The sequence below is a fragment of the Lactuca virosa genome, chromosome 2, assembly GCF_052849685.1.
Source record: "Lactuca virosa cultivar CGN04683 chromosome 2, Lactuca_virosa_CGN04683_v6, whole genome shotgun sequence".
Classification (NCBI taxonomy): domain Eukaryota; kingdom Viridiplantae; phylum Streptophyta; class Magnoliopsida; order Asterales; family Asteraceae; genus Lactuca; species Lactuca virosa.
The window spans coordinates 96,876,448-96,902,424 of NC_136427.1; positions in this window are offsets into that span (position 1 = coordinate 96,876,448).

A 25,977-nucleotide genomic window follows, 5' to 3' on the forward strand; every position below is an offset into this window, starting at 1 on the left:
ACCAATGGCCCATATGTCATCCATATGTCAACCATGGACACCTTAAGCAACTACCATGTTGACCAATGGCCCATATGTCAACCATGGACACCATAAGCAACTACGATGTTGACCAATGGCCCATATGTCAACCATGGACACCATAAGCAACTACCATGTTGACCAATGACCCATATGTCAACCATGGACACCATAAGCAACAACCATGTTGACCAATGGGCTATATGTCATCCATATGTTAACCATGGACACCTTAAGCAACTACCATGTTGACCAATGGCCCATATGTCAACCATGGACACCATAAGCAACTACCATGTTGATCAATGGCCCATATGTCAACCATGGACACCATAAGCAACAACCATGTTGACCAATGGCCCATATGTCAACCATGGACACCATAAGGAACAACCATGTTGACCAATGGCCCATATGTCAACCATGAACAACCATGGACACCATAAGGAACAACCATGAAGATCATGAAACGCTCAATACAACTCGTCGAGTTACCCGAGTAACTCGTCGAGTTCTTCAGTGTTCAGAAGACCGGGAAAACCGTAGTCAACTCGCCGAGTCATCTCACCCACTCGTCGAGTCCACCCAGTATCCAGAAGGCGGGTAAACCCTATCCAACTCATCGAGTTGGCTAAGCAACTCGTCCAGTTTTCCTGTCTTAACGTGTTCAGCCCTTTTCAGTCGACTCCAAGGCTCCAAACTACAGATCTAGCCTCTTAGGACTAATATACCACATAAAGTTGCTAACTTTACGTGCATGCAAGGCATCAAAGGGATTAAAACACCAAAACTAATCTTAATAAGAGGTTTAGGGCATGGAGGAGGGCCAAGACTAGATAAAGTGGGCAAGTTTATATCCATGGAGGCCTAGAGGTGTCCGGATCTGAAACCACATCCTATTGACAAGCCCAAATATGAGAATAACTCCATTATGCCCCAAAAGTGACCATATACTTTCATAAGAGGAGATCAAAACAATAAAAGGTCAAGGTATCAACTTTATACCTCAAGATGGTTGCCAAAACTGTGTAGATGTCGGATCTACCGCTTCTCCCTTTTCTCCAACCTCTTCAAGCTCCAAGTTCCTTCAGAACCACACCAAAATCACTCTTCAAATAGGGTGCAAACCCTAAAAATTAGGATTTTCATGCACAGCCTCAACTCGTCGAGTTGGGGTCCTCCAACTCGTCGAGTTGGTTCCAAAACAATGCAGCCTTATTAGTTTCTACACGATGAGTTGGGGCCTCCAACTCGTCGAGTAGGTCTTGTGTGTTGTACAAAAATCCTTAAAATTTCATACATGGGAGTCGGTATGTTACAATTCTCCCCCACTTTAACTAGACTTCGTCCTCGAAGTCCACTGCGGGGAACAACTCCGGATAATGCTCCCGCATCTCGACCTCTAGCTCCCAAGTCCACTCGGATCCCCTCCGATGCTCTCATTGTACCTTTACCAAAGGTACTTCCTTGTTACATAGAACCTTCACTTTCCTCTCCAAGAAGGCCACTGGCCTCTCCACGTAATTCAGGCACTCATCAACCTGAATATCTTCCAATGATACCATTGCATCCTCATCCAATATGCCCTTTCGCGATTGCGAGACGTGAAAAGTGTTGTGAATCTGACTGAGCTCCTCCGGGAGATCCAGTCTATATGCCACCATGCCAACCCTAGCAATAACCCGAAGGGTCCAATGTATCGGGGACCTAACTTCCCCCTCTTCCTGAAACGAATCACACCCTTCCAGGGTGAGACCTTTAGTAGTACCGTGTGACCAACCTGAAACTCCAACCCATATCGGCGCCGGTCTGTGTAACTCTTCTGCCGACTCTGAGCAGTCTGCAACCGCTGTCTGATCTGCTCAATCTTCTCGGTAGTCTGCAGAACTACCTCGGTCTGACCCATCACCCTGTGACCAACCTCACCCCAACAGACTGGGGTATGACATCTCCGTCTATACAACAGCTCAAATAGTGGAGCACCAATACTAGAATGAAAGCTATTGTTGTAGGAGAACTCTGTAAGGGGTAGGTAGGAGTCCCAGCTCCCACCAAAGTCAATAACGTTGGCCCGCAACATATCCTCGAGGGTCTGTATGGTCCGCTCACTCCGGCCGTCTGTCTGTGGATGATAAGTTGTGCTAAAATGTAGCCTCGTGCCCAGTTCCTTATGTAACTTCTACCAGAAGCGAGAGGTGAATCGAACAACACGGTATGAAACAATATAGACCGGCACCCCGTGGCGAGCAACGATCTTGCGGATATACATATCGGCCAACTTCTCGGTCGACAAACTCTCCCATATCACTAGAAAATGGGCGCTCTTGGTCAATCAATCCATGGTGACACATATATCATCATATCCCTTCGTCGTCCTCGGTAGCTTGGTGATAAAGTCCATCGTGATCTACTCCCATTTCCACATGGGAACCTCCAGAGGCTGCAGCTTGCCATGCAGCCTCTGATGCTCGACCTTGACCATCCTGCAGGTCAAGCACCTCTCGACGTACCATGCGATCTCTCTCTTCATGCACGTCCACTAGTAGCTCAGTCTCATATCTCGGTACATCTTGGTGGCCCCCAGGTGAATAGAGAAACGAGACATATGAGCCTCCTCTAGTAATATCTGTTTGACCCCACCAGACATCGGAACCCAGACCCGACCGCAGAGGGTCAACAATCCACGACTATCCTGCATGAATCTGGTGATCTCACCCCTAATCCTCTCCAGTTTCTAGTTCTCATGTCGTACACCCACAACTTGAGCTTCCCTGATTAGGCTCACAAGTGAAGAATCCACTGATATCCTCATACATGCCTCTGGAACAAAAGATCCAGCCGACTTATGGCTCAGGGCGTCCGCCACCACATTCACTTTATCCGGATGGTAAACGATCTCACAGTCAAAATCCTTGACTACGTCCAGCCACCTGCGCTCCCTCATGTTCAGGTTCGGCTGATCCATGATATGTCTTAAACTCTTGTGGTCAATGTATATGATACAGCGGACCCCTTAGAGATAATGTCTCCAAATCTTGAGAGCGAATACCACCGCTCCCAACTCCAGACCGTGTGTGGTATATCTCTTCTCATGCGGCTTCAGCTGCTGTGAAGCATAGGCTATCACCCGCCCTCTCGACATGAGGACTGCTCCTAATCCGGTGATGGATGCATCACAGAACACCACGAAATCCTCAACTCCTTCGGAAGAGTCAAGACTGGAGCCTCGCAGAGTTGCTGTCACAGAGTCTCAAATGCAGTCTGCTGCTCAGGGCCCCACCGAAAATACACCCCCTTCCTCGTCAGACGGGTGAGGGGTACTACAATCTTGGAGAAATCCTATATGAATCTTTGGTAGTACCCTGCCAATCCCAAGAAGCCCCTGATATCCGAGGGAGACTTCAGAACCTCCCACTGCATAACCGCCTCGATCTTGGTCGGATCGGCCAAAATCCCCTCCTGGTTAATGAGGTGTCCAAGGAACTGAACCTCTCTCAACCAAAACTCACACTTCGAGAACTTGGCATAAAGTCGTTCTCGCCTCAAAACTCCAAATAACTCATGGAGATGCTCCTCATGCTGCTTTCTGGTCTTGTAATACACCAAGATGTCATCTATAAACACACTGACCGAGCGATCGAGCATCGGTCTGTATACCCGATTCATCAGGTCCACAAACATTGTCAGCGCATTGGTGAGCCCAAACGGCATCACCACGAACTCGTAATGTCCGTGATGAGTCTGGAACGTGGTCTTCTCCACGTCTTCCTCCCTCACCCTGACCTGATGGTACCCGGACCTCAAGTCTATCTTGGAGAACCAAGATGCTCCGTGTAGCTGATCAAAGAGATCATTAATCCGTGGAAGTGGATAACGGTTCTTCACCGTCAATTTGTTCAACTCTCGGTAATCAATGCACATACAGTGTGAACCATCCTTCTTCTTGACGAAGAGAATCGATGCTCCCCACGTAGAACTGCTCGAATGAATGAACTGCTTTCCTAGCAGCTCCTGCAGTTGAGATGACAGCTCCTACATCTCTGGTGGTGCTAATCAGTACAACGCCTTGGCAATAGGGGCCGCACCTGGCACAAGGTCGATCCTGAACTCGACCTGCCTCTCCAGAGGCACTCCGGAAACACATCATAAAAATCCCTAACAACTAGGATATACAAAACTGAGACCTTATCCCTGACCCGCGTATCCACTACATACGCCAAATAACCCGGACAGCCGTGCTGAATATACTGCCGAGCCCTGGCAGCTGAGAAAAATCCTGAACTAAACCTGGTGCCCTCGCCGTGGATAACCATTTCTCCCCCACTTGGGGTTCGAACTACCACACACTGACCCTCACAGTCGATCATGGCATCGAAACGACTCATCCAGTCCATACCCACTATCACACAAATGTCCCCCATAGGAATCGGAATCAAGTCAATCGGGAAGGATACCCCGAAGATCTCCAAAACGCAACCCCAATAGACTGAAGAAGCAGAAATCCCGTGCTTGTTGGGGATGGAGACTCGCAACGGACACTCTAGCTCTCCTAAAGGCAAACTGAACTCCCTACTGAAAGATCGAGAGATAAATGACCGACTCGCCCCCGAGTCAAATAATACCAAAACAGGAAAGGAGTTCGCTAAAAATGTACCTAATCATAGGTACAAACATATAAGCATAAAACAAATATAATCAATAAGATAAGAGATAGAAACATACCGGCCACTGGGGGATTTGCTCTACCCTGACTCCCGTCAGTAATCCTCAGTGTAGCCAGCGCTGGAGCCTACGCCGACCTGGCAGCTAGTAGGGGATACTGGGCCTTCATATGGTACACCTGCTCATAATGGTAACAAAGTCTGACCCCAGAAGCTGTAGTCTGCTGCCTACAATCCCTAGCAATATGACACTACTTGCTACACTTGTGGTACCCTGAAGAAGATCGACAAAACCCATCATGCACCTTGCCACACTTCCCACAAGTACGACCCTTCTGACTCCCCTGCCTAGAGTCAGCGGCTCTAAATCGTTTCGGCATAGGCTGTGACTTCGCCGAGGCCTGTCTCTGCTCCCTCAACTGCAACTCAATCTCAAGTTCACGATGCCTAACGGCCTCCTGTAACTCCAGTAAAGTATCACAACGCTGAGTAGCAATGAATTTTCTGATTTCAGTCTTGAGCATGCTCAGATGACGAGTCATCTGAGCCTGCTCGGAAGAAAACTCCGGGCAAAACATCGTCCTCTCACTGAACATGTGGGGGATCTCCTTCACCGACTCCGTACCCTGTCTCAACTCTAAAAACTCCTGTGCCAGCCTCTCCCGCTCAACTCGCGGAATGTATCAAGTACGGAACATCTCCATGAACTGATCCCACGTAACCGCAACTCTCTACTCATCAGAATATGACCCGGTAACAAGTCTCCACCAATCCTTCGCTCCGGACCTCAACAGGTTCAGAGCGCACCTGACCCTCTGGTTAGCAGTGCGTAAACATGTGAAGAAGCATCCCTCCACGTCAGATAGCCACCTCATGGATATGATTGGGTCCTGAACCCCATCCAAGGTCGGGTGATTCGTGTTATTGAAGTCCCGGTACTAAAAATCCCAACATGCTCCCGCACCTGCAGCCGCCACGTCTGCGAAGGCTGCAGCAGCAACTGTCTCAGCAATGGCTGCGTATCTGTCATCAAAGTACTCCATCATCGCAGTCTTAATAGACCCGAACATCTCCGGAATCTGACCCCGGACTATCTCAATCACCTCCTCCCAGATGATCTCCCTGACACGATCCTCTGTCAATGCTGGCCTATCCTGGCTACCAGCTCCTGGTCCTGACCTGGATCCGGCCTCAAATCTTCTCGTAACCACCATACTAAAAATATACCAGGAATATATCATATAAACCGTATAAACAATGGGGAACCAACTCCCAACGAAGCACTACGGGTTGTGACTCTTCAGTGCTTCGCGTATGGGTCATGTGCTTTCAGTAGTACAGGACCATACTACCTTCCACACCTACCCATATTTGTCTTAAGGATCATCACAACACCCTAACAGTGTACATAAGTAGAGGCGAACGCTCAATCCTCACTCCTAGAGAAAGGCTAAATATCTCCTGACTGGCTGGCTAACCCCACACGACTCATCCTACCACCAACTACCATACGCCCTCTATTGGTGTCAGATAGTTATTGCATGAACACTATCACATATCCTATGACTTAAACAGCCCTAGGCTAAAAGATTCAATCCCACAACAGTTGGAGTCAGACAAGAGCTGCACAGCAGGACCAAATCCTCTAACCTAGAACCATTTAACCCATGAAGTATGTGAGTTAACGCATTCATCTAATAACTAATTCACACACAAAAGAGTCACACAAAAATCAATGAGGTACTCTACACAAGCTAAGGCATCAAAGATCAGGAAATTCTATCATGCAATTCATGAAGATCCCTAGCCAATCACCAGCATGATGTGCTAACATGTCACAATATTAAATAACAGTATGGTATTTTGGGGTCTACTTACTGGCTCCGGCTGATCGTACACTCTGCATCCTCCTTTAGTATTTTGAAAACCATTTGAAAATCATTTTGAAAATCTTTTCCTTAGTTTGAGACTGTATTCACACGAGTGTTCCTCCAGTTCGTTCAAACCAAGGCTCTTATACCAACTTGTAACATCCATAAAATTCATAAAAATTTAAAACTTTTTCAAACATCCAAAAACCATTTCTTATTACAAAAAGTTTTCAAAATAGTTTCATATCATAGTGATAGGAATAAATCCTTTATGATCGAATAGATTAAAGCAGGTAAACAAGAACACGATATGATCATGATGGGTTTTATGCATTCTAACACTCCTAAGTGTACATGCAACCCTAAATACCTTGGATCTATGTTTTCTCTATTATACATGCAATTATGAACTTTCCAAGGTATTACCCTATCTAGAATACAATACTTGATACTTGGGTAATCAAATGGATAGAATACATACCTTTGTTTGATGTAGCTTGTCTCCATGAAGCTTGAGTGCCTAGTGCCCCAAGTGTGACACCTCAAATGGTTCACACAACACCAAATGCACATGGAATGACTTGAGAGAAATGGAACACTCCTTGAAATCGTCTAGCCCTCATATTCACACATTAGTACACGATTTCTTGAGCCATGGGATTCTTTTATATGGTGGCTATTAGGGTTACACCATGTAACTCATAACTTTACCCATTCCTTATACTCCATGGATTTTAACCTCCATGGAGTATCCATGGGTCACCCCATGGACTTAGTCGAACATAAGAAATCTTGGATCACAAGCCCACATATATAAGAATGAATGATTTACACAATCAACCCATATATTTAATTAGTCTCCTTTTGATCACTTAATTAATTCCAAATTAATTCTTGATCAATACTAATTAAATAACCTTATTACTATATTAGAACTTATAATATATTAACCAACCTTAAGTGTTATTTCTCTCATTATAGTCTATCCAAATGCATGATGCCATGCAACCCAAATGGACCATGCTGGGTCGGGTCAAGTCTTACCAATTATAGTTATGGACTTAGACATTAATCCAACAGTCTCCCACTTGGATAAGTCTAAAACTATTATTGCGTATGACTTCAGGAACCGATCAGCAATCGTAGCTCTCAAAAGCTTCTGTCGAACTCTGACCTTGTCGATGAACTCTGACCTTTGTCAATGACTTGTCCATTAGATAAGGGATCATATATTCCTCCATTCTAGATATCATATGGACTGAGACATGGATTATCAATCATTCTCTCTGTCCATTTGTTGTTTCCCGATTTCCGATTCATGATGACTGACTGATTGAACAAATCAAATCAGTCCTGGCTTGGCCAAGCACTCACATGTATCATCTTTAAATCATCGAGGGGCCCACAGATATCGCTTTTATCCCGAAGGTAAAAGGAATGGATAAACTTCGACTCATCTGGCTTGTTCTACTACTTGTTGAATCATACACAAAGGCATGTTTTATAACATCGAGTTACCGAATGCGTTTTCGTGCAATCAATGTACAACAAACTCATAGTAACAACTCATATCTCTAGGTTTGAAGAATATAAGATATTATCGTCTCATGATCACTCGTGATAAAATCCATGAAGTGATTCAAATGAGCGCGGGTTGAATCCAATACTCAGAACTTATGAGCACTCATGAGTGTTGTAGCACCACTTTGTCCACCAACTTGGACCTCTACAAACCAACCCATGACATTCTTGATTCATATCTACTTCCAACATATGACCAACTGTGGATGGTTTGAATAACTTAATCATTCAGGAAGAGCGACTTAGTTATTCTGGAAGTCAAAACATGCAAAGTGAAACACAAGAATAAATGAATTAAATATGGTATCAAACCCTATGAATATAAATAAACACTTTTATTTATCACCATACCGATTACTCATTATTCATGGTTTCGGTTTTATCAACTTTATACTTGAATTAAAAACACTAGTTGTCCCATGCTCCAAGCATGTACACTATGTTTTTCTTAAACAATAGCTTTGCCATACAACAAGTATGCACTCTATGTTTGTCTATGATCCTTACTTTGTGAAATAAACCAATTGAACATAATTTCAATGATTCTAATTTCACACTCCCAAATCCTTATCGAAAAATGTGAGAATTTCAAATTCCTATCATTTATCGAAATCTGTTTAGATTTTAAACTTATATGCACTGACCCTCCTGTAATGAATATGTACAAAGTCACAAAGACTTGTCAACAGTCATTATAAGGTATTCCAATGGAGATCAACTCCATGAAAACTAAGTCTCATATTCAAAGTACATTGCTTTGGACATGCTTCTTGCATTAAGTTTTCTAATCTTACACATATAACTTCCACCTATGGAGACAACTCCATATTCTCATTTTGACTATCACTTCTGAATAAGAGATGCCTCTTTTCAGAATATGTCAATATGGTCCTTCCAAAATTAGCACTATACTTCCAACTGTCCCTGAGCAACCAATCTTTGGTAAACCTCAGATTGTCCTCGACAATTGCTTAATCATTTTAGTCATATCCAATTCTAGACCTTTTCCCTTCTTAATGCCTCTGGGCATTTGGAAAAATTTAGAAATGACAAATATTATAGCACATGCAATCGATCCTGTACCCAAAGCAAATGGTACACGATTCATGATGTCTCACATAAAGACATGATTCTAGACCAGTCTTTTGCTACAATATTTTTATTTGCCATGTTTTCAAAATTTGACTATGAAGAGGGATGTCGTAATCATAATCGAATTTTGAGAACGCAATATATAGAATTTCCTTAAGTTGAACCAATCCAACATGAAATTCATATATATATTCTTGACTAAAGATGATTAAGGTCTCAATCTAAGCCTTTGGAACTGAAATGAAGTATATCATCTCCCTTAATTATAGCAAAACAACTTTTTCAATCCTTGCAGCCTCACGAATTGAAACTTTTGTTTTCTATAATTAACATTGCTAACTTGCAACACTAACAATAAGGATCATGCTCCCACTAACATGATGATTATTAGCATAACACTTATGCTCCCACTAGCTTTGACATGTACTCAGAAATCAGCTGGACTTCTAGAAATCAATACTTTATTGACTTCCTTACCAAAGTTTAGATTTCTGATACGAGATGCTTTGATAAAACTTTATCAAAATCATACACCTTTCCTTAGATAGCATGCATGTGTGTCTAAACAATTTCAGAACTATGAAAAGGGATGCCGTAATCATAGTCTCAATTGTTTAGACCTTTTGCCATCTGCTTCAAATCTACTTGGTGGAAGTGTTTCCTCACCATCATTTTCATGAATCGGAGAGAAACCTTATGACCCTTAGATTTTATGGTGTATGTGTTCTTATCCATGTGAATCGTCAAAACCATAGTCACAAGACAAGGATAATGACAAATCCAAACTCATATGGACTGAACTTATGCAATCTTAACTTCTTGCCACCTGGCAGTACAGGGCCTGCCATTGCTTCCAAGTTGTTATGCAACCAATTGAGAACTTTCAGAACTCCTATGCAAAGCCAACTTTAACTGGAATGGGCACAGAATATGTCAACATGATAGGTTATAAACGTCAAGTCGTGTGCTAGTGAAGAACCTCAGGTTTTATTCTTGATTAGTTCTTGAAATTCTTTTTAGGATCTTTAAGACTCCCACTGTCCTCTTGACATATAAGACTATCTTGCCAAATATTCAAGAGATAGTGCGGATTCTTTATCAAGACAAACACTTCACACAATTGGCCTTAGTTGGTCTTTGTTTAATCCAAAACATCACAACTTACCAACTTCAAATGTACAAGAGTAGGACACTTTTACTCTTACATTTGACAAGTGTTATAAACCTTTCTTTAAGATATGTCACTCAACTTATAGTCTTGGAGTATGACTCTAAGACTTGTTTTGAAACGAAGTATGACTCATCTTCTTGATTTAACCATTTCAACAATTCATGACTCCTCTTCTTAGTCATAAGAATGCACTAAGATGTCTTTAGAAGACCAATCGTGATGTGGTTCTTTAATCATTAAGATGATCACAAAACATGATACTAAAGTACTCTCCCATCTTTTCAGATTTGAGAAACTTTTATCTGTCTGCCTAATTTGATTCTTCCCATTCGTTCTGCCATACATTGAGACTTTTCCAATGTTTCTGAATTATACTTAAACTTGTAAGTATAACCATATTTACTAATATTTAGTAAATCATGACGAATAGTCTTAACGAGCTTTGTGGTGGACTTGACCAGTGCACTAGAATGTGTACTCGATCCCTTTAGTCCTTAACTTGACTCACACATCCATGTGAACAAGTCTTAATTTTCCAATGCTTGAAAGTTCTCATTCATCATACTATTCAACTTGCATGATTCCAAGTTTCTATCCAACTGAAGCCTTGGGAATGAGAATCTTTCCTTATTTGGTAAATTATGACACTACCACAAATGAAAGAATCAAATCCATTTTCCAATATTGCTATCAATGGAAACATGTAAACAACAATTTTTCACAAATGCCATTGTAAGGATACTTAAAATAAATAAATCAAAACTGTTTTTTATTTTAAAACTTCCGGAAAAACTTATCCTTACAATGCAAATGCATATGAAAAACTTGTTGTTATCTATTCCTAAGCAATATATCATAATTCCTAAGTAACAGCTTCAAAAATTCTGATCACCAAACCATGCGATCGAAATCCATCTTCGTGATCAGAATCAGCATGTACTTCCTTTAAGTTTCTTCACTTTTCTTTGATTCTTAAAGCATCAACATGTGACCCAGTCACATCATGTAATGAGAATCTCATAATAGAAACTTAACAGAGTTCTGAAGAAGAGTCAAACTTCTTGAATTGATCAACCTTATGATCTTTCAGGTAAATAGGCAGCTTCGCAATCAATGCCCCTTCCTTTGGAAAGAGAAACATATGGACTCTTTGGGAATGGTGTACTGGACTATCACAGACTTGCCTTTCTCTTTACCATTTGGTCAACCGAGTTGACTATGGCCAATCCCTTTCCATTGGAACCGAAAGATTTTCTGGATATCCAATGTTACCATTTTCAAAGTCCATAGAAGTTTGGGAAGTTGATATTCAAATCAAATTTGCTTTACTGGTCCTCTAAATCATTGCTGATTCAGTAGCACCAAGCAAATAGATATGATCATTAAGGTTCATGTCATAGTCTGTTTCATAATAGTCCCAAAGGAACTCACTATGTGACTTAGAAAGTGATTGAACATCCAACTTTCTCAAGACTTTGATACCCAACTCTCCCGGCTTGTCAATATGTGACTTCATCTCCAAGATGTGATCACACATAAACCTTGCTTGCCAATAGGGATTGAGTGACCTTTGAACTTGTGGGTTAGCGGGAATAATTGGAGGAGGTGGAGGAAGTAAAGTTCTAAGAGATTTGGGAAGATCATAGATGTCTGAACTAGACATCTTTTGGGAGATATTCAAGATAGTTGATCTAAAGTCCTTAATATAACACCCAATATGAAATATTAAGCTTAGGATCTAACAACCTATTTATAACTGGAAGAGGGATGCCGTAATCCGAGTTATAAAATAGTTGAAGGTAGGTAAATGACGATTTACCAATTTCCACCATGAAAAACGAAATAATGTAATTAGGTTTTTAATTGGATTTGAAACTCCTAGATCTTTTGAGATTCATTGAACTTTTCAATGGCATGTTTCAATCTCGAGTGTGCCCTTCAGGTTTTGTGACTGGGATGCCGAGGATCACAAAACAAGGTGTGAAGTAACCATGCAAATATACTTGGTACCCTTAATATTTACCCCTCAATCGATGTGTCGGTTAACCATACGAGCTCCACCGATACTATGATAAATATTAAGTTACCCTTTGCCTACTTTGTTAAATCCAGGTTAGTGTGCCAGTTAACCACACACGCTCCACTAACGGTTTAAACAAAGTGCAAAGTGTAATTTCATGGATTAGCACCTTATTCACATTTTCCTAAGTAACTAAGATTGGGAATTTATAAAAAGTTTAGTTACTTAGTATTTATCATTAATACTTTTAATGAAGGGAGAATTATAGTCCTTGTCCTACCCGTTCGACTAACGACCCTCCACCAGTCAAGGAAGCGGTGGGTGAGAGTGGACACCCATTAAACTGCCATTTTATAGGCAGTAACCTTATACCCCCCTTATAGACCGGCTTCGTGAATGAGGCCTACTAACGGTAAGACTGACTTGCTCTTATACATATATTTATTATTAACTTATAATACTATAAAGTATAAGGGTTGAATTTTAACTTTTAAAATTCTAAGGGCTAACTTGGAATTAAAGTATTCATGGGGAAAACTTTACAAATTCCAAAACTTGAGGGCAAGTTTTGAAAATATTCAAAACTAATTAATTCCATAACTTATGTGTTTAAAGTAGTTTTAATTAAAAAAAAACTCTTCAAGTTCCATAAATTGAGGACAAGTTATGGAAGACTTTAAACTAATAAAAGAATGTAACTTTTCTTTATTTTTGTAACTTATGAAACTAATTAAGGTTACACATTTTATCATTTAATGAAGTGACTCTTGAACCTCCATAACTTGAGGACAAGTTATAGAGTCATAAAACCATTTAATGAGGACAAGACTCTTCATTTTTGTAACCATTGCCAACTTTTTATGAGTTTTATGAAACTTAAATGTGACTTTTCATATAACTTGAGGACAAGTTACAAAAACACATTTTAGAATCAACTCTTAGATTAAAATGGATTGAAAACACATAATCAATTAACTTTTCTATTAATCTAATAAACTCATATGAACAAAGATAATTCACATCAAATTTTTTTTCAAGTAATTAGCATAACTTTTAAACTAATACAATTCGATTTTTCAGCTAATTTTGCAAGTATAACAAGAAAACAAGCCTTGGCTCTGATACCACTGATGGGTTTTGCGCATTCTAACACTCCTAAGTGTACATGCAACCCTAAATACTTTGGATCTATGTTTTCTCTATTATACATGCAATTATGAACTTTCCAAGGTATTACCCTATCTAGCATACAATACTTGATACTTGGGTAATCAAATGGATAGAATACATACCTTTGTTTGATGTAGCTTGTCTCCATGAAGGTTGAGTGCCTAGTGCCCCAAGTGTGACACCTCAAACGGTTCACACAACACCAAATGCACATGGAATGACTTGAGAGAAATGGAACACTCCTTGAAATCGTCTAGCCCTCATATTCACACATTAGTACACGATTTCTTGAGCCATGGGATTCTTTTATATGGTGGCTATTAGGGTTACACCATATAACTCATAACTTTACCCATTCCTTATGCTCCATGGATTTTAACCTCCATGGAGTATCCATGGGTCACCCCATGGACTTAGTCGAACATAAGAAATCTTGGATCACAAGCCCACATATATAAGAATGAATGATTTACACAATCAACCCATATATTTAATTAGTCTCCTTTTGATCACTTAATTAATTCCAAATTAATTCTTGATCAATACTAATTAAATAACCTTATTAATATATTAGAACTTATAATATATTAACCAACCTTAAGTGTTATTTCTCTCATTATAGTCTATCCAAATGCATGATGCCATGCAACCCAAATGGACCATGCCGGGTCGGGTCAAGTCTTACCAATTATAGTTATGGACTTAGACATTAGTCCAACAGATCAAACAGGTGCTGAATGATTAATAGTCACGACTCAGAAGAACTCGATGAAGAATTGCTTCTGTAGAGGCGTAAAGTAGGGTTACAAAGATACTTCTAAGAGTTAACTAAAATATGTAGCATTCATGCACCTTATATACTATAACCCTAGCAGTAAATACGAGTGGACAGGCCCAACTCGTTATACAAAATGGACTTCAAAAGAATAGGCCCAATGACGCAACACTTAATCTTCAACAATCTCTCCCTTTGCGTCAATTGAGACCACATCCATTTAGTTATTGATTCGCTTCTGCACTTTGTAGACCTTAGGAATGAAGCTCAACAGCAGCTTGCAAACTTGAATATACCAAGTGATCACATCAGTGAAACACTTCACATCATCCTTGTTGTTGCCTCTATACTTCGCAACCAGCTCCAAAATAAACTCCAGACGGTAAGTAGTAAATAAGTGCTTGTCTTCGAGATGGAAAAATAACTTGCGTCGATCTGCTCCCGGACGATCTCTAGACGTATACACTACGAACCATCCTTCCTTGAAAATTTTTCCTGGCTTGAGCTTCTCGAAGTCTTTCGGAGCTTCCTTCGGAACAGCGCTTGGCTTTTACCTCAAAACAATGGCAATCTCCACATCCATCATTCCAACTTCTTGAATATAAGACTTGATCAAAAGTTGAAGATGGGACACCACAGGTTCGTACTTCTCCTTGTTTCTCAGCAGAATATTGTATATCACCATCCAGTCATGGGGGTTCAAACAAGGCAGGTCTGCGAGAGTGAATTCGCAGGCCTGAGATGCTGATCCTCTCGCAACTTTAAACTTTTCATTGGGGGAGCTTTCGGTCTCGATCGGCCCAGTGACCTTTACAACAATAATCTTGCTCGCACTCCAAGTCTCGTACTGAGGCTTCATGTGCTTCAAGTAGAAGGTAAACAAAATTTGATCCGCAGTGCTGTCTGAGAAAGGTACATTGGTGACTTTTACAAAAGCACGAAACCTGAATGCCTTTGGTGTGATAGGAAGGTCCAATTGTGAATCCTGTGTATTTTGGATTTCAAAAGAAGCAATTAGATCCAACCAATACTGGCTTGGCATATCCACAGCCTGGTTTTGTATTCGCTTCAGGGTCCACTTAGGAAATAATAGCATTTTGCTTTTAAGAGTGGTCTGAGCTTCCTTTTCAGCTCTTTCTTTTTCTTCTGCCTCTCTGACGATGCGAGCATGTTCATCAACCTCTGCCTCGCGAGCCTTCGGCCTTTTAAGCTCAGCTTCATCAGGCTCTTTGTCTTCACTGTCATCAATAATGGGTTCTTCACTAAATAGCTTTTCTTTCTTCTTTGGTTCTTGCTTGATGACAGGAGGTTTAATTGGATCTTTGGGGGGTTCATTCGTTTGATCTTTGGAGCTACCTTCTCCCCCTTGTTTTGGAACATACATCGGTTGCGAAACACCCTCCAAATGGTGTAACATAGCAAACACCGGTCTTAGCATTTTAGACAAATGCTTCTTCACTGTGATGGAGATCATTGGATCACTGGTCTCAATGATATCAGAGAGCAGTCCAGTGACATCAGAAATACAACTGCGAGTGACTGCCTTCTCTGCTAGCAAATCATCGACCTGCTTTTGGGCATATTGAAGCTTTGTTTCCAACACTTTGCATTTTTCTTCCTTGATGGCAAGGGGATCCATGATCTTATTTTCTGTTGCCAGATCCTCCTGAAGCTTTGTGATCTTCGCAGCGATAGAAGACTGGAATGCTTCATGATCAGACTGAAGCGCCTTGCAAAGCTCGACAAAGTTCGCCTTTTTTGTTTGGAATAAGGCACCAACGTTCTGAATTTCCTTGTTCGCAGTCACCGTGTTGGCATTGTAGGTAGTCTTGTAATCCTCCATGAACTCCATTGTGTCAGCAATTAGTTTATCGACTTTTTCGGTTGTGACCTTCCAGACATCACTAGAATCAGAAACTGCTTTGGATAATGTAGAGACATTGGCAGAATGTTCCTTTGTAACGCGTTCAAGGATGGATTCAACTGCAGCTTTGGAGTAAGCCTCAGAGGTGGAGACTTGGGAGGCGAGAAGCAATTGATCAATCTTCTCATGAAGAGATTTGAGTTCCCCTTTAGTAGTAGAGACTTCATCTTCACTGTCAATCCTTATTTGAAAAGGACTGTAAGTGAATCCGTCCAAATCATCATCTTCATCATCTCCGAAAAGCATTTCGGAGTCATCAGTATGAATGGGAGAGATGGGTTGTGAAACATAGGTTGAAAAATCTGAAGTGTTAGCCCCCGTATCAGATATGTTGACTGAGCTTACAGGTGTAGCAGAGGTGTGGTGCGGTATGGTGGATTCGGTGAAAATAGGGATTAAAACTGGAGTAGTTGTGGATGGTTGAGATGATACTGGTGGTGGCATAGGTGTGATGGTGATTGGGATGGAAGTAGTTGATTTTGGTGAGGGAGGTGGAGAAGGAACATAATCATTAAGAGGTGGAGTTACCTCATGAGTCGGAGATATACCCTCAGTGCAAACAGGAGGTTCGTTGTGAATCTGTTCTACCTCCACGATGCGAATGGATTCTTGTTCTTCAGTGTGAAGGGGCTCATATTCTTCATTACGAACTGGTGGATCCTCATCAATGCGAATGTCCGACTCAGTTTCGGAGTCATAATTTTCTCCTTCACTCTGAGATGGAGAAGGAGTGGGAGACTTTCGCTTTCTAGCAGGTTGCTTCCTTCTTTTTGGTGCAGCAGTTGAAGCAGCAGGAGCCTTTCGCTTCTTAGAAGGATGTTTCGCAGCCTCAGAAGGTCCTTCTTTCGCGGTGTCTTTCTTAGGTGCTTTCTTTGACCCTCTGCCCCCTTATCTGCCTCATCCAGAATTGCTTGAAATTCGTTAGACAATGGACGAGGTCCTGAAAGAGTAAGAGCACGATAATCCTCTAGAATTTTACTCGAGGGAGGAACATCACGAAACATAACCTTCGGAACCGAGCCAATGAAGGAAAACTTTGATCGATCCTTCATAATGATACCAGTTGTATGAAGGGTTGCAATGGAAGCCATCAGTGCATCGGACATCACCGGAATCTTGAGCTGCTTGATCGCCCTGTTGACGACAATGGTCCAGCATCTTGCACATGAGATCTCACTGTGACGAGTAACAAAGTGAGTGCTCTAGATAAGTGGATCCCAGAGGACAGAACCATAGTCAACATTTAGACATGTGTACATGCCATACATCAGACCCATGAAAAGTTTGCTTGCACAGTCATTGCCAGTGACTCGTTCAGAAAATGCTTTGAACAGGATGGTGAATAGGGCATTCCATCACTACAAGAAAAACGCGATTTTGCTACGGAAGGAATCCATTGCGAAAAGCTGAAATTCCGTTGCAAAAGGCGAATAGTGACGAAATTTGCAACGACCTATTTCTGTCCCTAAAAATGCCGTAGCGAGGGGTTTGCAACGGAAACGATAATTTCGTCGCAATTGTGACAACGGAATGAAATCCGTGGTAGATGGTATTCCGTCGTGTATTCCGTAGTAGGTTTCCATCACAAATTTCGTGGTAGTTCTTCTGTCACAAATTCCGTTGTAGTTAATCCCTAGCAAAATCCACGGTGATGAATCCCTAGTAAAATCCATGGTGATGAATCCCTAGCTAAATCAGTGGTGATGAACCCCTAGCTAAATCTGTGGTGATGAATCCCTAGCTAAATTCGTGGTGATGAATCCCTAGCAAATTCCGTTTGATCACTTCCTAGCAAATTCTGTGGTCATGAATCCCTAGCAATTTTAGTGGTGTATATATTATATACCAGATTCAATATGGATCGATGGATAATTGATTTATAAATTATACCCAAATAATTTTGTAGTAATATATGAAAAACAAAAAAAACAAAAAAATCATAACCATCATATCATAAAATAACAAAATAATTATTTATTACATTGAAAAAAGAAAGTTGCTACTCTAAAATACATAATCTTCAATAAACATATATCAACCTACTACTCTTGTTGTTTTGTAAAGCCATTAATAAGATCCAATGTTGTTTGAAGTTGTTTTTCAAGATACCCTACCCTTGCTTTGTTTTCCTCTTGTTGGGCGTTCATCATTTCTTTAAGCTCTTCGTTTTGCTTTTGTTGTTTAGCAACAAGCTCCCTCATTTCTTCTATTTCATCATTTTTTTCCGGAATGTAAGTTACATCCGTTTTACCATTCCTATTGGGAACCGCCTTTGCAAAAGAGCCTAATCCATAAAGTCTTCTTTTTTTATCATGACCACCTACAACAGCATAAAATAGCTTGTCCTCCTCAAATTCAACACCTTCAGCTTCCAACTCTTCCCGTTTTTTTGTATAGGCCGCCTACAAAATAAAAATATTATAAGTTAAAAGATATCAAATTTAGGAATGATATTATGGAGTAGCTACAATATAAAAGTTAATTTAAACTGAAATGAATATTACATGAATTTGTCTATCTTTTTCATTTGTGAAAGTGCTCCATCATGATTCTTAGTGTGTGTATACAGGAACAATTCACTATGGGGTGGCTCATGTCCTAATTTCCTCTTCTGCATAAATACCATATAAAAAGTCAAATATACAGATAAACATATGCAAACATTGATACGATGTACCATTTTAAAAATTACCAAATCAGAAGCTATCTTCAAATAACATGCGGATCCAACGTTATGTGTGAGTTTTACTACTCGATCAGCCACACCGTTACGCCTATTCTTCTTGTTCTGCTCAGATTTTAGCTTGTATTCTTCTGTATTCCATTTTAATTGACAGGAGTTCCAGACTTCCTGTGGAATATGAGTTGTTTTAAAGCCATGTTTGTTTCTTTATGGGCTCCTCATGTTGAAGAGATATTCACCATAACTTTGTGCCTCTTTCCTTGCCAAAGCATGCCTCACCAGCGAGTCTATTGTCTCATCCCAACAACATTTTTTCTACACATTAACAATATAAACATAAGTTGAAGTGTAAATGTTTACCAAACAACAATTTATCACTTATAGTTACCTGAAACTCCTCCCAATATAATTCGCGCATTTCTTTGCTTACTTGTGCCCAAGCATACCCTTCTGGATCTACTCTTTGTTTAAAGGACTAACTAATAACGTGTGCACAAGGGCCTGGTGGCATTAGCCTGCAAGTAATCATGTGATGTGTTTAGCTATGAATTGATATGTAGGTGTAAACCAAAATTTAATACATAAAAAAAGTTGTAATTAAGATTTGAATTGGTAACTCACATATTTTCCCAAACATGAACATTAAAACGTCCATCTGGTCCACAATCTTCAGAGGAATTGTTTTCACCTTCTACACTTTCCACTACAGATCCATTCATGGGTGGTTGTGTTGGTGATGTGGTAGATTTTGGGATAGGTGTTGTTGATGGGGTATATTCTGGGGTAGGTGTTGGGATAGATGTATATATTGAGGATGTGGTAGTTCCTTTACTTAAAGAGGGTGTGGTAGTTATTGTAGTTATGGAGGATGGTAGTGTAGATGCAGGTTTTGAGGTTGTGGTAGTAGATATAGGTGTTGATGATGTGGTAGTGGGTGTTGGTGTTGAGGATGGTTTAGATGATGTAGGTTCTGAAGTTTTCGTTATTGATGTTCGTGTTGACGATTGTATTGTTCCAGTTTCTGAAGTTTTAAATGTTTTTTCTAAGGAGGGTGTGGATGTTTTAAGTGATGCCGAGGAAGTGGTAGTCATGGGTGATGTTAATGATATAGGTTTAGGGGTTTTGTTGGTAGATGTTATAGGTGCTTTGGATGTGGTTGTTGGTATTGGCAAGTCGGTTTCTTCATCTTGTAACTGTCTGTTTATGAATTTTGCAGCAGAAATCCTGTTGCGTTTCATAACTTGTGGTGTAATGAATTTAGTTGGCTTCACACCGGATGCTCCTTTTGCTTTCGAGGTCGACATCTTTCTGACACAAACAATAAAAATAAATTATATATGAAGGCATTACTTTGCATGCAAACTATTGAATACAATCAAAACCAATTTACATGAAGATGATCAGAGAACAAAAAACGATCGATCATTACGACAACAGTAAATTAAATTGAAATAAATTTTAGATGAGTGTCAACCTATATCGCCAAAGTCAGTGCACAAACGTATAACGAACAAAGATTTCGATCAATAAGCCGCCGGAGATGATGATTACAGAAAATGTAAACCCTATTTCTAATCGGTAATTAATTACCCTAATATGCAGCATAAACATGTGTAGGTTGGAGGGAAACGAATTGTGAAATACTTAGAACCTCTGCTAATAAAAAATTCGAACTGTGCCAATTACCGCTAAATATTTAGTAATTCAAATTTATTTAAAGTAGCTACAGATTGATAGATAGGATATATACATAAAAATAATGTCAAGAAAGAACATAGAGTAACGATGTGTTCATAGTATAATTTTAACTTAAAATTATATACGAGGACTAAACATTAATAAACTATACATCTTTATGCTTTTCTAAATAAACCGAAATTTATATACAAAATACGTACGGGTCATGTCAATATATATGGTAGTGGCTTATTGTGTCCATGGATGACATATGGTTGATTGGTCCACATGGTAATGGCCATTGGTCAACATGGTAGTTGCTTATGGTGTTCATGGTTGACATATGGGCCATTGGTCAACATGGTAGTTGCTTAAGGTGTCCATGGTTGACATATGGATGACATATGGGCCATTGGTCAACATGGTTGTTGCTTATGGTGTCCATGGTTGACATATGGGCCATTGGTCAACATGGTAGTTGCTTATGGTGTCCATGGTTGACATATGGGCCATTGGTCAACATGGTAGTTGCTTAAGGTGTCCATGGTTGACATATGGATGACATATGGACCATTGGTCAACATGGTTGTTGCTTATGGTGTCCATGGTTGACATATGGGTCATTGGTCAACATGGTAGTTGCTGAAGTTGTCCATGGTTGACATATGGATGACATATGGGCCATTGGTCAACATGGTTGTTGCTTATGGTGTCCATGGTTGACATATGGGCCATTGGTCAACATGGTTTTTTGCTTATGGTGTCCATGGTTGATATATGGGCCATTGGTCAAAAGGGTAGTTGCTTATGGTGTCCATGGTTGACATATGGGCCATTGGTCAACATGGTAGTTGCTTAAGGTGTCCATGATTGACATATGGATGGCATGTGGGCCATTGGTCAACATGGTTGTTGCTTATGGTGTTCATGGTTGACATATGGGCCATTGGTCAACATGGTAGTTGCTTAAGGTGTCCATGGTTAACATATGGATGACATATGGGCCATTGGTCAACATGGTTGTTGCTTATGGTGTCCATGGTTGACATAAGGGCCATTGGTCAACATGTTTGTTGCTTATGGTGTCCATGGTTGACATATGGCCCATTGGTCAACATGGTACTTGCTTATGGTGTCCATGGTTGACATATGGGCCATTAGTCAACATGGTAGTTGCTTAAGGTGTCCATGGTTGACATATGGATGACATATGGGCCATTGGTCAACATGGTTGTTGCTTATGGTGTCCATGGTTGACATATGGGCCATTGGTCAACATGGTAGTTGCTTATGGTGTCCATGGTTGACATATGGGACATTGGTCAACATGGTAGTTGCTTAAGGTGTCCATGGTTGACATATGGATGACATATGGGCCATTGGTCAACATGGTTGTTGCTTATGGTGTCCATGGTTGACATATGGGCCATTGGTCAACATGGTAGTTGCTCTCTGAGTTATGAAGGAACTCGACGAGTCAGTAGGTGAACTCGACGAGTTGGGTCAACATGGACTGTTGACCTTGACTGCTGACTTTGATTTTGACTATGGTTGACCAAGTTTGACTTCTGAGGGTATTTTGGTAATTTGGGATGTTAATGGAATTAGTTATATGGTCGGTATAGGCAGTTGAGTTTGGAGCTGTGAGTTGGGATTCAATTTTATCGGTTCAACACTACTTGTAAGGTGAGTTTTCCTCACTATACTCAAGGGTCGAAGGCACCAAGGCCGACCCTTTTGATTGATATCATGATTTATGATTAGTGTGATCTGTTAGATCGGTATCCTGGTAGATAGGATGTTTCTATGTGGTTATGATCGGTTAGATCGGTATCTTGATAGATAGGATGTTGCTATGATTAGTGATCTGTAGATCGGTTTGACTGTTTGTAGAACTGTTATGTGATTATCTGATATATGTGCACATGATTGATTGGTGGTTGAGGCTTTTCTGCTTTGTGCGAGAGCCAACATACCGGGGCATTCCAACCCGATGGTTGTGGGCCGAGAGTAATACATCACGAGGATGATTTGACTCATAGTATGTGGGCATTCCAACCCGATGGTTGTGGGCCGAGGGTATACGATCCCGAGGATGATTGGACCCATAGTATGTTGGCATTCCAACTCGATGGTTGAGGGCCTGGGGCATTCCAACCCGATGGTTGATTGGGCCCATAGTATGCTATTATTATATGTGTGTTATTTGTTGTGCGGGTATTTTTTGGGAAGATCACCAAGCTTCGGGCTTACAGTTTTGGATTTTGTTTCAGGTACTTCTAATGATCGCGGGAAGGCGAAGGCTTGATCGTGCACCTCCTCACATTTCATGATATTATTTATGGGATTCTCCGATATGAAACTATTTTGAAAACATTTTTTAATAAGAAATGGTGTTTGGATGTTTGAAAAAGTTTTTTTTTTAATTTTTATGAATTTTATGGATGTTATATATATATATATATATATATATATATATATATATATATATATATACACACACACACACACACAATCAATGTAACACTTGAATTTGGTAAGTTTCGCATTTATTCCTTGTTAATCAAAAAGTTTGCAACTTAGTCCTTAAGCTAGTATGCATGGCGTACTAGGTGGTATACTTAGCGTACTAGCCCGAAGTTGAACGCGGATTCCATCCACATACATTACGCGTACGTGGAGTACACATGGCGTACGTGGGCTTTAATGAAACCCTAATTCTTAGGGTTTGGATCCTATTTAAACCTTATGATAGCCTTATTTGGTCATGTTTAGCCAGCCTCCACCTTCCTTTGTCCAGAAATCGAAACGCTAGTGTGTTTTTATGTGTTTTGAGCCTTAAAGAGTGTTTTTTGGTGGTTTGTGAAGGAGACGAAGAAGAGGACCTTTTGGAGTTGTGTGTTGTGCTTGAAGATCCGGGGATAGCTCATCATTTGTAAGTTTTTTGAGGTAAAAAGCTCACATCTTGCTGATCCATGGTGCTAGATCTAGTTATGTTGTTATTTTATGTTTTTTGAGTCCTTGGAGTGATTGATGAGCTTCTTGACTCACTCCAAAAATTTTGGTGTTATATCTAGGATTCTTTTGGTCCCCTTATTCATAAAAATGCAAGTTTTATGGTGTATCTTTGACCATGCATGTGTTAAGACCTTTGTTAAGCTCTTTTTGATCTCTTGAGCCCCATTAAGCCATGCATGTGTGTAAAGTTGCCAACTTTGCGTGATTAATGGTCTTATAGAATCAGATCTGAGAGTTTGGCTTGAAGTCTCAATGGGTTAAGTGTTTAATGAAGTGGGGTGGTCAATTGGGGAGTACGTTGGGTGTACCAAGCTGGTACGTTGCGCGTACTAGCCCCAGAGGGTGTATGTAACATTCAAAAAATTCTTGAAAATTTTAAACTTTTGAAATAACTACAAACCATCATTTATTACAAATTGTTTTCAAAATAAGTTTCACATCGGAGTTTTCCCAGAAATCATAACACAAAATACGAGGAGGTGCACAATCAAGCCTTCGCCTTCCTGCGATCATTAGTGAGTCTTCCCCACAATACCACCACAATACATAATCAAAACTATCATGCAACAACATGCATACAGAACCTTCAGCATGTCTGGACCGCCACACCAGCCTACAGCCTGTCTGGACCGTTCTCCAGGCCTTCGGCCTGACTGGTCCGCCCCACAGGGCTTTAGTCTATCCGGGCCGCCCTGGGTCTGTTGGCCTTCAGCACAAAGTAGGACCGCCTCAACCCAACCACACACTTGTCGACATATACATAACTCATAAACACATAATCAATCAACAGACAAGGACAGATCATACAGATCAATAAGCATAACATCATTCTATCTACCAGGATTCAGATCTAACAGATCACTACAGTACTCAATCATATGATAATCAGGATAACAATCCAAAGGGTCGGCTTTGGTGCCTTCGACCCGTAAGTACAGTGAGGAAAACTCACCTCACAAGCAGCACTGACTGATAAGATCCAACTCCTAAATCTCAGCTCCTGACTCAAATGCCTACAACCACCATGTGACTAGTTCCATCAAACTCCGAAATACCCAAAATGCCCTCAAAAGTCAAACTTGGTCAACCGTGGTCAAATTCAAAGTCAACAGTCAAGGTCAACAGTCCATGTTGACCCAACTCGTCGAGTGCATCTACCAACTCGTCGAGTTCCTATAGTATTCAGAGAATTGGGAAAACCCTAGCCAACTCGTCGAGTTGGCAGGAAAACTCATCGAGTTTTCCCAGCTTAACACATTTAGTCTTTTTTCATCAAGTCTAACGCTTTAAAATGTGGATCTGATACCCAAGGGCTGGAAAACCACGTACAGTTGCTAACTTTACGTCCATGCATGTCACAAAGAGGCTCCAAGACTCATGGAAGGCTTAATAAGGGACCTAAAGCATGAAGGAGGCCTAGAACTTGATAAAGCTTGAAACTTTAAGTCCAATGAGGCCACTAAATATCCATATATGAAGTGATAACTTCATGAATTACCCAACACATGAACAATCCCAAAAAAGATCCAAATATGACAATAAACTTCCAAGGAAGAGATCTAAGCAATAGATAAGCAAGTTGTCGACTTTTTACCTCAAAAGAACTGCAATACTCAAAGATTTTCTGGATTTGAAGCCTTCCCTTCAATCTAGACACTTCCAACCTCAAGTTCCTTTAAAAGAACACCAAAAGGACCAACTGTTTAAGCTCACACACTCAACTTGGGAGAGGATGCACGGAAATTAGGGTTTCTGGACAGAGGATGCAAATAGGGAGGCCATTCATGCGACTTAAGGCCTTTAAATAGGGTACAACACCCTAAAAATTAGGATTTCATAATCAGCCACCAACTCGTCGAGTTTGCCTCTCCAACTCGTTGAGTTGGTCTAAAAAGATGCGCGACCCAAGGCCTTTAATACGTCGAGTTGAGGCCATCAACTCGACGAGTTTAAAGGGAATCTTGCCTTTTGAATTAAATTATCATACCTGGAAATCGGGATGTTATAAATCTCCCCCACTTGAACTAGGCTTCGTCCTCGAAGCCTGCTGTGGTGAAGAAATCCGGATAATGCTCGTGCATGTCGGCCTCCGGCTCCCAGGTCCACTCAGATCCCCTCCGATGTTGCGATTGTACCTTTACCAAAGGTACCTCCTTGCTACGCAAGACCTTTACCTTCCTTTCCAGAATAGCTACCGGCCTCTCGACATAGTTCAGGCGCTCATCAAACTGAATATCATCCAATGATATCACTATATCCCCGTCCAATACGCACTTTCGTAGCTGCGAAACATGGAAAGTGCTATGAATATGA